The sequence below is a fragment of the Caretta caretta genome, chromosome 5 (assembly GCF_965140235.1).
Source record: "Caretta caretta isolate rCarCar2 chromosome 5, rCarCar1.hap1, whole genome shotgun sequence".
Lineage (NCBI taxonomy): Eukaryota > Metazoa > Chordata > Testudines > Cheloniidae > Caretta > Caretta caretta.
In genome coordinates, this window is record NC_134210.1 from 49,415,241 (window position 1) to 49,428,921 (window position 13,681).

Sequence of the window (13,681 nt, forward strand, 5' to 3'; positions counted from 1 at the left end):
GCCACAAGTCCTCCTTTTCTTTTTCCATCTGTCTTAGTTATTTACCATGTCAAATACAGTTGACAGGAAGGATTTTTATTTTGTCTGATCCTTAGAGAAGGTAAAGGCTTGTTTCTCAGACTCCTCTGTCAATAAAATCCTGGAGATGTCAAAATGTCTGTTGAAATTAATGGAAATAGTTTAATATTTTCACCAGTGAGAAAATAACACCCGCCCATTGTACTCAGCTAGAAAAATACTGAGTCTCACAAATGAATTGTTCCAGTTGAGAAGTGTGCAGAGACTGGGCATTCAGTCAATGCCCCTTAGACTTTGAGGGGGCAGACGTGTTACAAAACTACTAACATATATTTATCTGATCTCAATAAAGCACCTTATTATATTGTAATTCAGTGTCTCAACCTCAGTGAATGCTTCTGAGGCACCTATCATAGTGGTACAGTCTAGTCCAATAGAAACAAATCACAATAAAAATTGCTTCCCCCCCAATCCCATCCCCAGTGTATAATCTTGCATCTGAACTGGTGGCGCCTAATACAGTGACTCGGGTCACTCCCTTCATATTCTATTCTCTCCATCCCCGAGAGAAAGAGAACGAAACATGGTGACTGTACAGAGACCTGATTGAATTAAAACTGCAGAACAGTCACCATCACCTCATTAGCTTCAGCGGCGATTCCTTGAAAGCAAGAAATCCAGATTTTGTTCTCTCCATCTGCCACTATTATTCTGCAGAAACGGTTGGGTGAGCAATAAATTTATTTAATTTGGACAAAATCTGCATGACAGAAATCCACATATAAGAAAACAAATGTCAGGAACCCTTGTGCTTCTGCTACGCTGGTTAACTTGGCGGTTACTACACGATACATTTATATACTTCAGCTATGGTGGCTTTTTGATAGTGAGATAGCTATCTTGCAATATTATCTCACTGTAAGATTGCAGTGGAGACGAGGCACTTTTTATTATGTGGTAGTTAGGCAAGGGCCACACGACACACCCTGCCAAGATTATTTTCCATTAAAATACAGTTCCATGTTCCCATTAGGATTTTACAGCCTTAAATCGCTAACGGGCCTTAGCTATCCACAGTTAAAAACACACCTATTTTTTAGAAGTGAAGACAAAGTCTTCGAGGAAGGTGTTGGATGTCTCCTATGATATAGAGAATGATGGCCATAATTTGTTTTGCTAAGCCAAAGTTTGTTTTTAATCATTCTGACATCAGCACAATGTACTCTGCTGATCTCAGATGAAAATGGATTGTGCCGTTTACCATCAGCTAAAACACTCTATGGATCTAATTAAAATGATATCTTTCTGCTACACACAGAATGTGCTTGGAAACCTGAAGAGGAGGCAAAAACAAGTCACCAGTGAAGGTCTGGCTTGGACCAAGACCGTTGTATTTCTTAAAATATAAGGGCGTGTTACACAGGGAAGAGAAAAATAGCTCCATGAAAACTATCAGTGGTCATTTGGAGGGAAGATAGAATGACTCTGGCAAGTATTTTAATGTTCATTATAATGATTATGGTAACACTGAGCTGTATGTATGCTCAGCAAAACTTCCCTAAATAGCTCTACCAATGTAATTCCATCCTCATCCATAGTCCCTCTTCTCATTAGATCATACAAGTCTAGAGACTTCCCATTACATCAATTTGTATGGTGATTTTTAGAAGGTTGAGAAAATCCACTAAGAGCTAGAGTGACACCATGAAGCACATTTCACTTCTGTCCAAAATTGCATTTGAACCCATGACTCTGTTTTGCATTAAAAGTATAGAGGGGATCCAGTCATGAATATATTCAACCAACAGAGTGGTATATTATGACTCCATGATGATTAACTGTGAAGGCAGCATTTTGCAGCCTGATCCTATTCTTACTGAAATCTATAGGGGATTTGCTATTCTGAAGTAGGTTTACCTACCAAAATGCAGCAGGCCTGTGCATCTCCTTGGTGAATTAGCAGTAGCATGCTATGAATGGAAAGGAACAAAACTAAGAGTAACAGCACAGTTCGGTTCCTGCCTCCTAAACTCCTGGCAGTTGTATTTCACAGGAATTATGGGATTGTTTAAACCATCATAATTATCCTGGGTCTCTGTAATCTCTGCAATAATAGCAGTCATGCTGGTAGTAACCAAGTAAGTAAAGATTGCAAACCACTTGCCAGTTCTACACATAACCTTCAATTTCCTCACATCAGAACTTTATAAAACATTCATTTTAGGGGCTGAAATTTTCCATTCGTAAGAGATTTTTTTGTAAAGGTTTGAGTAAAATTCCTTCAGTTGTTTTTGACTTATGGGAATAGAAAAATACACTTTTTTCCTGTGTTAGGAAAATTGAAGATGCTCCTTTGAACAGGGCTATGTCAAAACCACCTGCGGTCAGATCCCGCTGAGGATGTCCGTTGAAGTTTTAATCTTGACTGCTCCTCAGTAAGAACTAGTGTTTTTGCTTGGTTTGAAGCCACATTAAGACTACTTGAAAAATGCATGCTTAGTAGGAGCTAGGGAATATTGTTAGGTGGGAGGTGAGATCCAGTGTGCACATATGCATACCATGAGGAGTGTGTACTGCTCAAATCTAATTAAGAGGTTAGAAACAGACACTGTCTCATTGTTTTGCCATTCCCTCAGGTTGTGTTTTTGGACTATCTCTTTGTGTGGGTCTCCTAGTCTCATGATCCTTCAGCATGCTATTATTGCCCTTTTTAGACCCAAGTGGCTAGTCAAAGTTTGGGGCCCTGGGGATGTTCCAGTTGGAAGTAGAAATTGATGGAGTCCAGTATTCTCTGTGATTCAATCTTGTTTATTTCCAAGGGATGTATGAAGTCCTGCTTCTCTGAACACAGGAGGAAGCAAGAACAAAAGGAGCAGTTTCTTAGCTTATAACCCCAATGGCTCCTTAGTCAACAGACCAAAAGCTCTCCCTCTGACTGTTTCCAGAGTAACACCCTGCTCACAGGCTACTGCTTGGCTTTCTTGATTTTTTGCCTCAGTTTTTATGTGTTCTCTTCCCTCCCCTCCCCTCCATCCACCCCATACCCATCTGGTGACAATACCAGTGGATCCCCTCGCCCACATGGAGCAAGTTTCTTGGCAGACTCTGTTAAACCTTATTTTAGCTGTGGCCTCTTAAGGGCATCTTCGCACATCGGTTTGAATGAGATTCTACCTCAACCCATTACAAGGTTTCACCCAGCTCAACACTACATCCATGGCAGTTCAGCCATTCGTTCCTACTGGAAGGCTGCTACAGGTGAAGCAGCAATGAATTGCAATACATTTCTCTTTCTCCGTGTCCGTTTTTCTTTTCTTTTCTTTCTTTTAATTGCATAGAATTCACTCCAAATAGCCTTGCATTTGCACTGAGCTATGAAAATGCCCAGCATGTACATTTCTAAGTAGGTTAGCTTTACACACTCAGGATGGATCTCAGTGTAGGTGTATGTGTCCTGATCTGGAGCTTTTCTTAGGAACAAAGACAAGTGAAGAGAGAGAGAGTAAATCCACTAAAGCAGGGTTTCTCAAACTGGGGTCCATGGACCCCTGGGGGTCCACAAGAGTACTCCAGGGAGCCTGTGAGTTATGTCCGGGGCTGCCAGCCCCACTGATCCACTCCTCCCCCTCCCTCCCAGTGCCTCCTGCATGCTGCCGAACAGCTGTTGAAGGAGGGAGGAGCAGGGAGGGGGCAGATGGAGGAGGGGAAGAGAAGGGGCAGGGGTGGGAAGAGGTGTGGGGTAGGGCCTTGGGGGTAGGGGTAGAGTGAGGGCAGGGCCTGGGGTTGAGTTGGGGGCTTGGGGGTCCGTGAAAATTTTAAAATAAAAATGGAGGTCCTCAGGTTGCTAAAATTTGAGAACTGCTGCACTAAAGAAGGATTTCATTTCCAAATACAGTGGGTGCTATTCCCATCTTTCCATTTACTGTGTGCAGGAGTTACATTTACTCCCGTATTGGAGTAAATACCAAGAAAGAAAACACAGAAAATACCATGGTGGAGGTAAGTACCAAACTGCAGTAAAGATTTTAATCGCATCTGCTGTACTAGTTCCAGTTCAGTGCTCCCCCTGTGTGGTGTAAAGATGCCCTATAACTTTCTGCTCCAGGCTGCCTACAGAAATTTACATAATAACATCACGGACTCTTACCCTCTCCCTGAAGACTATCCAGACTCATTTAGCTGCTGGACTAGCAGCTGCTTAACTTAAGCACGTGAGTACTACCATTGTTTGTAGGATCTGAGGTAGGGTTGTTGGTTGTATTTTTTTAGGTGTACTGTTTCACGAAATAATACACAAAGAAGGACTAGTAACTTTTCATAGACTATTAGCCACGAAAATAAACTTAGAGAGGATGTTTAATTTTTCAATCAGTAAACATAATTTTCAGAATTATAATTTTGCTCATGAAAACAAAGATTTCATTATTATTATTTCTAGATCAATAGAACAGCATCTAACACTTAGATATTATAGTGATAGATGCTGTAGAAAACACTGAGGGTAGATAGATGGATGATTAAAAAAAAGTCCGGGAGCCAATTGTCACCTTGCTAGAAGCAGTCACAACTCCATTGACTTCAATGGACTTGCAACTAACTTTAACGAGGCCTCGTTTTGGCCCCCTGGAGTAAAAATGACATTATGTTCAGAAAAATATTCTCCTTCCCCCAACATTTTAGTCATTCATCCTGCATTGCTTGATTTCCTCTATGAAAGGTACGGCTGGGCAGATGCGATAAATAACAAGGGCGCAAAGCACACTCACCCCCTGGACAATTTGGGGAGCACTTTAGGAGTTCCATAATTGTACTGGGACCCTTGTTATAATGTCACCACCTGTCTATCAGATCTCACTCAGATAAACTGCCGCTAAAAAGACTAAGAACCTCTGGCTGATTATTTTCAAGTGAGAGCTGACACCTTTCAGTAGTAATCAGATCTCTACACCTAACATTCTACTACCTTGCATTGGGAGAATTGACAAATCTTTATGCCAGCTTCGTCTGACCATGGAACTACACAGTCGATTGGAAATTAAATTTTTTTGTTTCCCAGAAAAGGAAATATAGTGTCTGAAAAGGTTGTCAGAAACAGCAGAGAAAGCATTGCACTGGATATAGTTGAAAAGAATGAAATTAGTATGATCACTTGAGAGCTAAGAGGATATCAGTTATTCTGGTCAAAAGAGGAATTCACAAGGAGATCGTTACAATTCAAACAGCTATTTGACCTGGCTTTTTAAGAACAGAATAAAGTAGCAGGGTGGGATTCCCCATGGAGACCAGTGATCAGCTGGGGGTGACTTTAGCTTAGCTAACTGCCTTAGAGATAGCAAGGGTTTAAATTGCAATAAGATTTGAATTACCAAGGTCAGTGATCCAACTCAGGAAGTATATTTTTAAAAGAAGACCATGCTTTAAAATGCAATTTAAAAAATTCAGGAACAGACCCTAAATTGGTGTATGCATCATAGCTCCACTGACTTCAAGAGCACAGCAGAAGATCAGCAAATTCCCTTTTTTCATCATGTAACACAAAAGAATCAGCAGTTAATCTGAAAGCCAGAGAATTTCCCAAAAGACTTCCATAAGGTTAAGAAATCAATTCTTATTCTTCAGTGTTCTTCCTGTACCAGAATTTCGAAAGGAACCAATAATAAGCATTCCACTGAAATTAAAAACAAATCTGGCTGATAAAGATAACAACCGCTGAACTCCACACACCCTTATACTCTGATCAGGGAGCGATATGCACTTGGGTACAGGTAGATTGCTAATGCAGAGTAAAACATGCCATCATGCAGTACTATTGTCTGTAAAACCTTGTTTTGTTTTTCCTATGTGCTTAAGGTTTGACTGCCTTGGGCAGTTAGGTGAGCTAGAGTTTAAATATTATTAAAGTTTCATGATATTGCAGTCTGTCATCAATTGTAATTCAAAGAATGTTGCATTCTCTTTGCCAATAATTCATCTGTTCCTCTTCAGTTTGAATGATTGACTCATGTCTTGTTTTTGTTTGAGTTAGACTTGTAACTTCAAGCCAGTGACCTTTGGTCTGATCATGCAGACCCAAAGGAAGTCAATGCCAATTTTATGTGACTATGGTTTTCAGGATCAGACTTTTTTACGTCTGTGGTTGCGCTTGGTGATCACCACAGAAGGTGTATAATCAATAATATTTGTAACAGTGTTAATGTAAACAAGTACAATTGCTGGCCATTGGCAGTATGTTGTGGGAGGGGCAAATCTATGGTGCTGTTGCTTCTGCCAATGCTCTCACTGTTCCACGAGTCTGAAGACTACTTCAGTCTGCAAGCCCCAACCCAGCACTGTGCAAAATAACTAAACAATAAACATTCACTACAAATTAGCAAAGAAAATGTTTTCATTCTATACCCAGGCAGAACAAGTTGAGTTGAAAGTTCCTCTCACTGTTTAAAACAGTTGATGATTAAAGGTATTCACAGTTCCACCTGTGGTAGAGGTGCAGAGTGAACTGCAGAGGCCCGTGCTGGTAAATGAACTATTTATTTTTGCAATCTGACCTCTACAGTAGCGCTAGTGCATTTCGCTAAGATGTGAGAGGTCTGGATGGGGGAGCTGAGGATCCTGGAGGGAATAAGACACTATTCTTATAAACACTCATACACTGAATCCTTAGATACTCTTCTGTTGTCCAGCCTCTGAGGGCATTTGAACCCAGCATCAGCCACTTACCCCCTCCTTTAACTGTGATATAGAAATACAATAGCAACTACAAAGTGTACTGTATCAAGGTGGGAATAAAAGGGGATAAAATGCTTATCAAACATATATGTGTGTGTGTCTCTTCTATAAAAAGAAAAGGAGGACTTGTGGCACCTTAGAGACTAACAAATTTATCTGAGCACAAGCTTTTGTGAGAAGTGAGCTGTAGCTCACGAAAGCTTATGCTCAAATAAATTGGTTAGTCTCTAAGGTGCCACAAATCCTCCTTTTCTTTTTGCGGATACAGACTAACACGGCTGCTACTCTGAAACCTGTCTCTTCTCTGTTTCAGAAATGACAAAGTGTAAAACAGCTACACTGTTAAAACAGTGGCTACCTCCTCAGTATGTCATGAAGTCTAAGTAATATGGTTGCAGCACATTACTGCGAGTGAAAAATAATAAACCAAATATAAATCCATTTACTATAATTAACATTCTATATTATTGAAATATTTATCCACAGTGGAACTGTCCCTGGATGGGAGAAAGTGATGCGGTAGCCACTTACCCAGGAGATGGGAGACCTTAGGTCCAGTCCCCCTGTTAATGAGAAGCATCATTACCACCCCTGCTCCAATGACTCTTTCATTATTTATTGACAGTGGAACATCTTCAGCAGAAGAGTCTGAGGGAGCCCCATATTAGAATATTCCAGAGCTCAATGGTTACAGCACTCCACTGAGAAGTAAGAGACTCCTATTCAAATCCTATCTCTGCCTCTGGCAAAGAGTGGGGAATTGAACCTTGGTCTCCCAGCTCCCAGGTGAGCATTTTAAACAGTGGCACGAAAGTTATAACACCACCACCACACCTCCTTCTCCTCCAGATGCCTGTTAAATGGAATCCAGTCAAGTAGGTGGCCTCTGAGCACTCCTACCAGATCAGGCCTTGCACATGCCCTAACTGTATATCTGCCTATCTTCCCCTGGTTTATGAATTGCTCTGAGGTTTAAGTGGGAGATAGGTGGCCAGATGCCTAGAATGAGGCAGCTGTGCATATGCCCAGAAGAAGAAACATAGGCATCTAGGGAATTTTACCCTGAGAAACTTAGGTGTCGAGTGAGTTTAGAAGCCTCAGGGTTCAGTGGAAGTTCTGTGGATCGCAGTAGAGCCAAAATGGGATTTTGATGCTTAGGTCTGGGGTTTAGACATCTAAGTATCTTTGCAGATCTGGGCCCCAGATACTAGAGTGATGAGCACAGTATAAGAACCCACATAGAATAGAATACTGACTGATCCTGGACCCAGTGAAGTCAATGGCAACGCTTCCATTGACATCACTGGATGCAGGTTAGACCCCCCCTACTGTATGTCTGTAGTTCAGTTAAACACTTGTTGCTGCCCCATGTACAGCTGACTTGGACTCACAGGGCTCAGGCTAAGGGGTTATTGTGATGTAGATGTTCAGGTTCAGGCTGGAGACCAAGCTCTCCCGCATCATGGGGTCCCAGAGCCTGGGCTCCGGCCTAAGTCTGAACATCTACACCGCAATTAAATAGCCCCTTAGCCCGCGAGCCCAAATCAGCTGACATGGGCCAGCTGCAGGCTTTAACTGCAGTGTAGACGTACCCCTAGAACCTAATCCAATCTGACTGGCATCCATGGGAATGTTTCTATTGACTTCCATGAGAGTTGAATCAGATCCTTAATGAGCATGTGTGCAGGTAAGAGAGGTTACAATGGCCCACCTAAAATTTTAACCATATCTGTAACGGATTATTCTGCAGCTAAAGTGCACTCCGATTATGAAACTAAATACATTTACATCTAAGAGCTGCCTTCTGAGCTATTTACTTGGACTGTAACCGGGATTTTAAAATAAAATATTTGTGTTAAAGTAGTTTTAAGTAGCAGAATGCCACTAGAGTGAAAGTACTTTTAGTGCTTCAAGAAATCTTTCTTTTTCTTGTCTTTCCTTTGAAGATAACCTCTGCTAATCTCTGAAACAAGTCTACTTTGGGGATTACTAGCGTTAAGGTTTGTGAGCATGCTTAGAAGCTGCAGTATTTACCTTCGAGTCATAATAGTCCACAAGAAAGCTGAAACTGAATACTCAAATAATAGAAAGAATTTTGATTGCATTTTGTGGAGGTGAGATAAATGAAATCCAAAGTAAATAAAGGGCACTAGCTTTTAATTGTTAATGCTCCACATATCAATAGTTAATTCTCTTGTAATCAATGACTAATCCTATCAGTGATGTTAATGCTAACAATGGTTAATTCTCCTGGAAATTGCATACCAAGTAGCTTCTTTATAAGCCTCTCCCTCTAGGTTTTCAGGACGTTTGCATGATCAAAGTTGCCCCCTATTAATCTCTGCATTTAGTAAGCATATATTGAATGCCCTTGTTTTATAAAAATGTCCTGAGCATTCAGAACTCTTCATCCTAGGGAACATGTTACTCAGTTATGTGGACCTGGGGCCTGAGATACGGAAGTTTACTTCTTGTGTTTAATTTGCTTTGAGGCAGTTCGAATACTGGCAGGCAGCTGCACCTTCTCCAGCTCCAGAGGGAGGAGCATGGGATGCAGTTAGGATTTAGCTGTCAATAGCAGAACTCTCTCATTGGCATGGTTCCTATTCTCCATTCCTGTCATCTCAAACAAAACTAAGTCATGGTGAGGTAAAGAGGAGGGCTCTGGCTAAGCACGGAGAGCCCTTATCTTCAAAGGAGCCAGTGTCATCACTGCCTTAGGATTTACCTGCCAATTAAAGTAGGACAGATTTGCTTTGAGGTTTAAGGCTGACTAGCAGTATAGTTTTTTCCTGGCACTGCTGGAAAGTGTGGGAAAACATTTGATTCAAAGCCTTTCAAAGTTCATTATTAATAGAATGAAGAAAAAATCACCACTTCCCCAAAACGTGCTTTGTCTCAATTCCCCAAACCTGTATGGTTTGCATCATCATTGTTCCTTATTGCTACACCTGTCAATATTATTAGTTATCCATTACTATGATGCCAACAGAAATGCCGCTTCTGAGAGCTGAGATCCACCAAATCTCATTGTTTTAGCCCCTGAGCCCAGGTGGAAATTCAGTGATTTCCAATCCCATCAAGTAGCTGGTCTTTCTGAACTTGTCTAAATACTGACCCCAAGTGGAAGACAAAGTTAAAGTAGAATCTCCCTCTGCATGTTTTTCAAATGGACAAAGTGATTAGTTAGTATTTTTTATTTTTTAGTATTATTTTATTTATGAGCTGTAGCTCACGAAAGCTTATGCTCAAATAAATTTGTCAGTCTCTAAGGTGCCACAAGTCCTCCTTTTCTTTTTATCTTTTATTAGACCAACTTCTGCTGGTGAAAGAGATGAGCTTTGGAGCTACACTGAGCTCTTCTTCAGGTCTGGGAAAACAACAAGGAGTCCGGTGGCACCTTAACCACTAACAGATTTATTTGAGCATAAGCTTTCGTGGGTAAAAACTCCACTTCTTCAGATGCAGAAGAAGTGGGGTTTTTACCTACGAAAGCTTATGCTCAAATAAATCTGTTAGTTGTTAAGGTGCCACCAGACTCCTTGTTGTTTTTGTGGATACAGACTAACATGGCTATCCCCGATACAGGTCTGGGAAAGGTACTGAGAGTGTCACTACTAAATGCAGAGTGGCACAGATTGTTTAGCATAAGTAGTTAACACATATTGTAAGAGACTGTTCAAGGTGAACACTTTCCACAGGATGCATCCGATGGAGTGAGCTGTAGCTCACGAAAGCTCATGCTCAAATAAATTGGTTAGTCTCTAAGGTGCCACAAGTCCTCCTTTTCTTTTTGTTCAAGGTGAAGTAACCCCTTAACACCTCTGCAGTTATAGGGCAAAAGGGGGGGTTAGTGGGTTACAGATTGTTGTAATAAGCCATAAACCCAGTGTCTTTATTAAGACCACAAGTTTTTTACTTTTTCTAAAACCATGATTTTTTTCAAACAGTAATTTCAGCTGGATAGTTAAGAGTTTTCATTTATTTTGCACAATAATTCAAAATCACCCATGGTGCAGCTACACTGGTTTCAGTGAGAGCTACTAGTTGCTCAGCAATTTTAAAAATCAGGACACTTATCGGTACCTATATAAGTATTTAAGTGCCTTGCTTTAGTCCCCCACTTAAGAAAATCTTGATCTATATTTAGTATTCTATATTAAACATTTCTATCTATTTACATTGGCTTCAGCAATAGTATTGCATTAAAATATGGAGTCTCCAATTAAGAGCTAGAGTGTGCCATGAAGGAACAGTCCTAAATAGAAGAGTGGTGCAGGTGTGCACCCTCCCAGCAAGAGTTTGGCGAGGCAACGCTAATATCTCCTAGAATTCCTGGGGAGCAGAGCTATTGAGCTATCCTTTAAGAAGTGGATGCACTGGCCAACTCTGCTAGTCAGTGCAGAGGCAGAGGGGCATCTGGCTCTGCCTTGAGCAGCTTTTGAGCTCAGAGGGCTTCAAACTGTGGTTAGCTCTTGGGGGATTCAAAAGATTCAACTGTGGCCAGCCCCATAGGTGGACATGCAAGGGCTCTTCACATCTTCCCCCCTTTGCACACCCATGCAAAAGTTGACTAGGATTGGACCCAGCTGGTTAGCTTAATGTATATACAATGGTTTGAAAGTGTAAAGCCCTGTATACATCTTAATTCTGATCAAATCTTGCTCTTTTATACCCTTTATTGTAGGCAAACACCCCCTTCCTGCCCAATAGAAAGGAATGCCATATTGCCCTCTAGAACAAAGCCTTCCATGCATGATTTAAAATCTCCACTGAGTTCTATGAAAATTCATGTTGGGATATTTTTAACCTGGTAACCTTTGAGTCACTGCAGTAACTTTGCTTTGAAATCTTTAAACGAAAGGAAATAGGTTTGTATTTCATTCCCTTCTGAGCTCAATAGTCTGTTTAGAAAATGAGTTCCAGTAAGGAATAGCCTCCTGGTGTTTGGTATTTTTGCCATATTTTATTGTTATTTTATAATGATTATTTGATTTGTGTTGCAGTGGCACCTAGAGACCCAAAACAAGGCTGGGGTTCCATTGTGTTAAGCACTGTACTCGCACATAGCAAAGAGATGTTCCCTGCTCCAAATTAGATTAAATATAATCTGAGTAATGCTACAAGAAATAATATAAAATATTCTGCTACAGCTAATGATGGAAAATCAGTACCTACTATGTTTTGTGAAATACACGTTAAAAAAAGCCTACACTACACACTGTGCTCGTTCTGTTTGCACTCTGGTGCACTGTTTTGTACCAAGTCATGTTCTCAGGTTATAAACTCTCTGGGACTGAGGCATTGTTAGCTATGGACCTTGACTCGCCTTTTGCACAGAGCCACTTATATTGCTATATATTAAAAATGTTATCAAACTGTTGCAATCCTTTAAGACAGAAATAATTTTAACACTTGTTACATATCTAGCACTTTGTGTGTTCAAAATGCTTCACAACACTAGCTAAGGATTGACAAATTAATCCTTACAACACTCATGTGGTGATGGTGCTGTATGGTAGGTAGAAATGATCACCCATATTTAAAATAGGGAAAATGAGACAGAGAGGTTTCCATACAGTAAAGTGTATATACACGAAAGGCAAAATGGTGGCTTTATATTGCCCTGTGTTATGTGCTTTGCATCACCTTGTATTGTGGAAAATTCACTTTATTTGTGAAAATACAGCTGATTTTCTTAAAAGCAGGATCAGGCCTAAAGTGTTCGGAAAACACCAGCAGAGATGCAGTGCCATAATATTACTGCTGTTATTAAATAAGCAAACAAACAAACAACAACACTTTATCCTTCTCCCTCATCCTTGATTTGTTGCCTGGCTAGATTGGAGACCTTCAGGGCAGGGACCATGCTTTCCTTTATGTGTGTACAGCACATAGTGGATGTTACCACAAGGCAGACAAATAAGAATTGATAGTACTTGAAGGTTTTACAAAGAGAACATTGTAGCTGGGCTCTGGAGTTAATATCAGAGATGTCTTTATGATTATCTCTATAGTAACTTACAGTGGGTGCCATTAAAACCTGATATTTACCACTTTGTAGAGTATCTTGTATTGTAATTCCAGGAAGAAACTAGTTACTGCAGATAGCTGGAATGATTATTCTTGACTTTTTAATGGAATCTCCTGTCTAAAAATGACTACTCTCAGTACTGTAAATCTGTTATTTATGTCATCATCAGTACTAGCCAGAAAGTTTGATGATAGCAACAATGACAAAAAGCTGTAAGCTAAAATACTGGGTGTCCTAGCATAGGTGGACTTGTTAAGGAGAGCAAATCTTCCTGAAACTTCTTTGTTGGAGGTCAAGATTGTTTTTGGAAAATGAAATAAAAATTCTGGGTCCGAAAAGCTAACTCAGGCCCTTTAAATTTAGTCAAGCCAAACCAATAAATCAGTATTCCTAAAGGCAAAAACTTTCCCAGTAGCAAATCAGACTCCTTGCTCAATATACTTTAAACTTTCTGGATTTAAAAAAGGATCATCTAAAACCTGTGAAAGATAAGTGGCTGAGAAGAGTATAATAATCACTTCTGGAGCTCCACTGGACTACAGTACTTATCAGATTGAAAGGACTGAGATCAGGATTGCCAAGAGATTGCCTAGCTACTACTCCACATTTTTTTTTTTGTCCATTTTGCAGGATCCACAGGGTCTATCAGGGCCCCTGAACTTGCAGTAGGAGCCACGTCCACCCCTCTCTCTGTGGCCCTGTTTGAGCTAATATTCTGGTTTGGAACGAGTATAAGTAAATCAGTGCCTCATCCTTCAACCATTTTCATTGTACATTGTTACAAAGAAGCATAAGAACATAAGAATGGCCGTAGTGGATCAGAGTAAAGGTCCATCTAGCCCAGTATCCTGTCTTCCGACAGGGGCCAGTGCCAGGTGGTCCAGGGGGAATTAACAGAACAGG

The 13,681-nt window shown here is 40.6% G+C and overlaps 1 protein-coding gene across 1 annotated transcript in view; it reads left to right on the forward strand.

Moving 5' to 3' along the window:
- Positions 1-510: 510 nt before the first annotated feature.
- The window catches only part of LOC125636366 (uncharacterized), a 43,922-nt gene continuing 30,751 nt past the window's right edge, over positions 511-13,681 (forward strand). The window contains exon 1 of the mRNA XM_048849337.2: positions 511-745. The gene's annotated coding sequence lies outside the window, so the exon portion shown is untranslated. The remainder of the gene's footprint in view (positions 746-13,681) is intronic.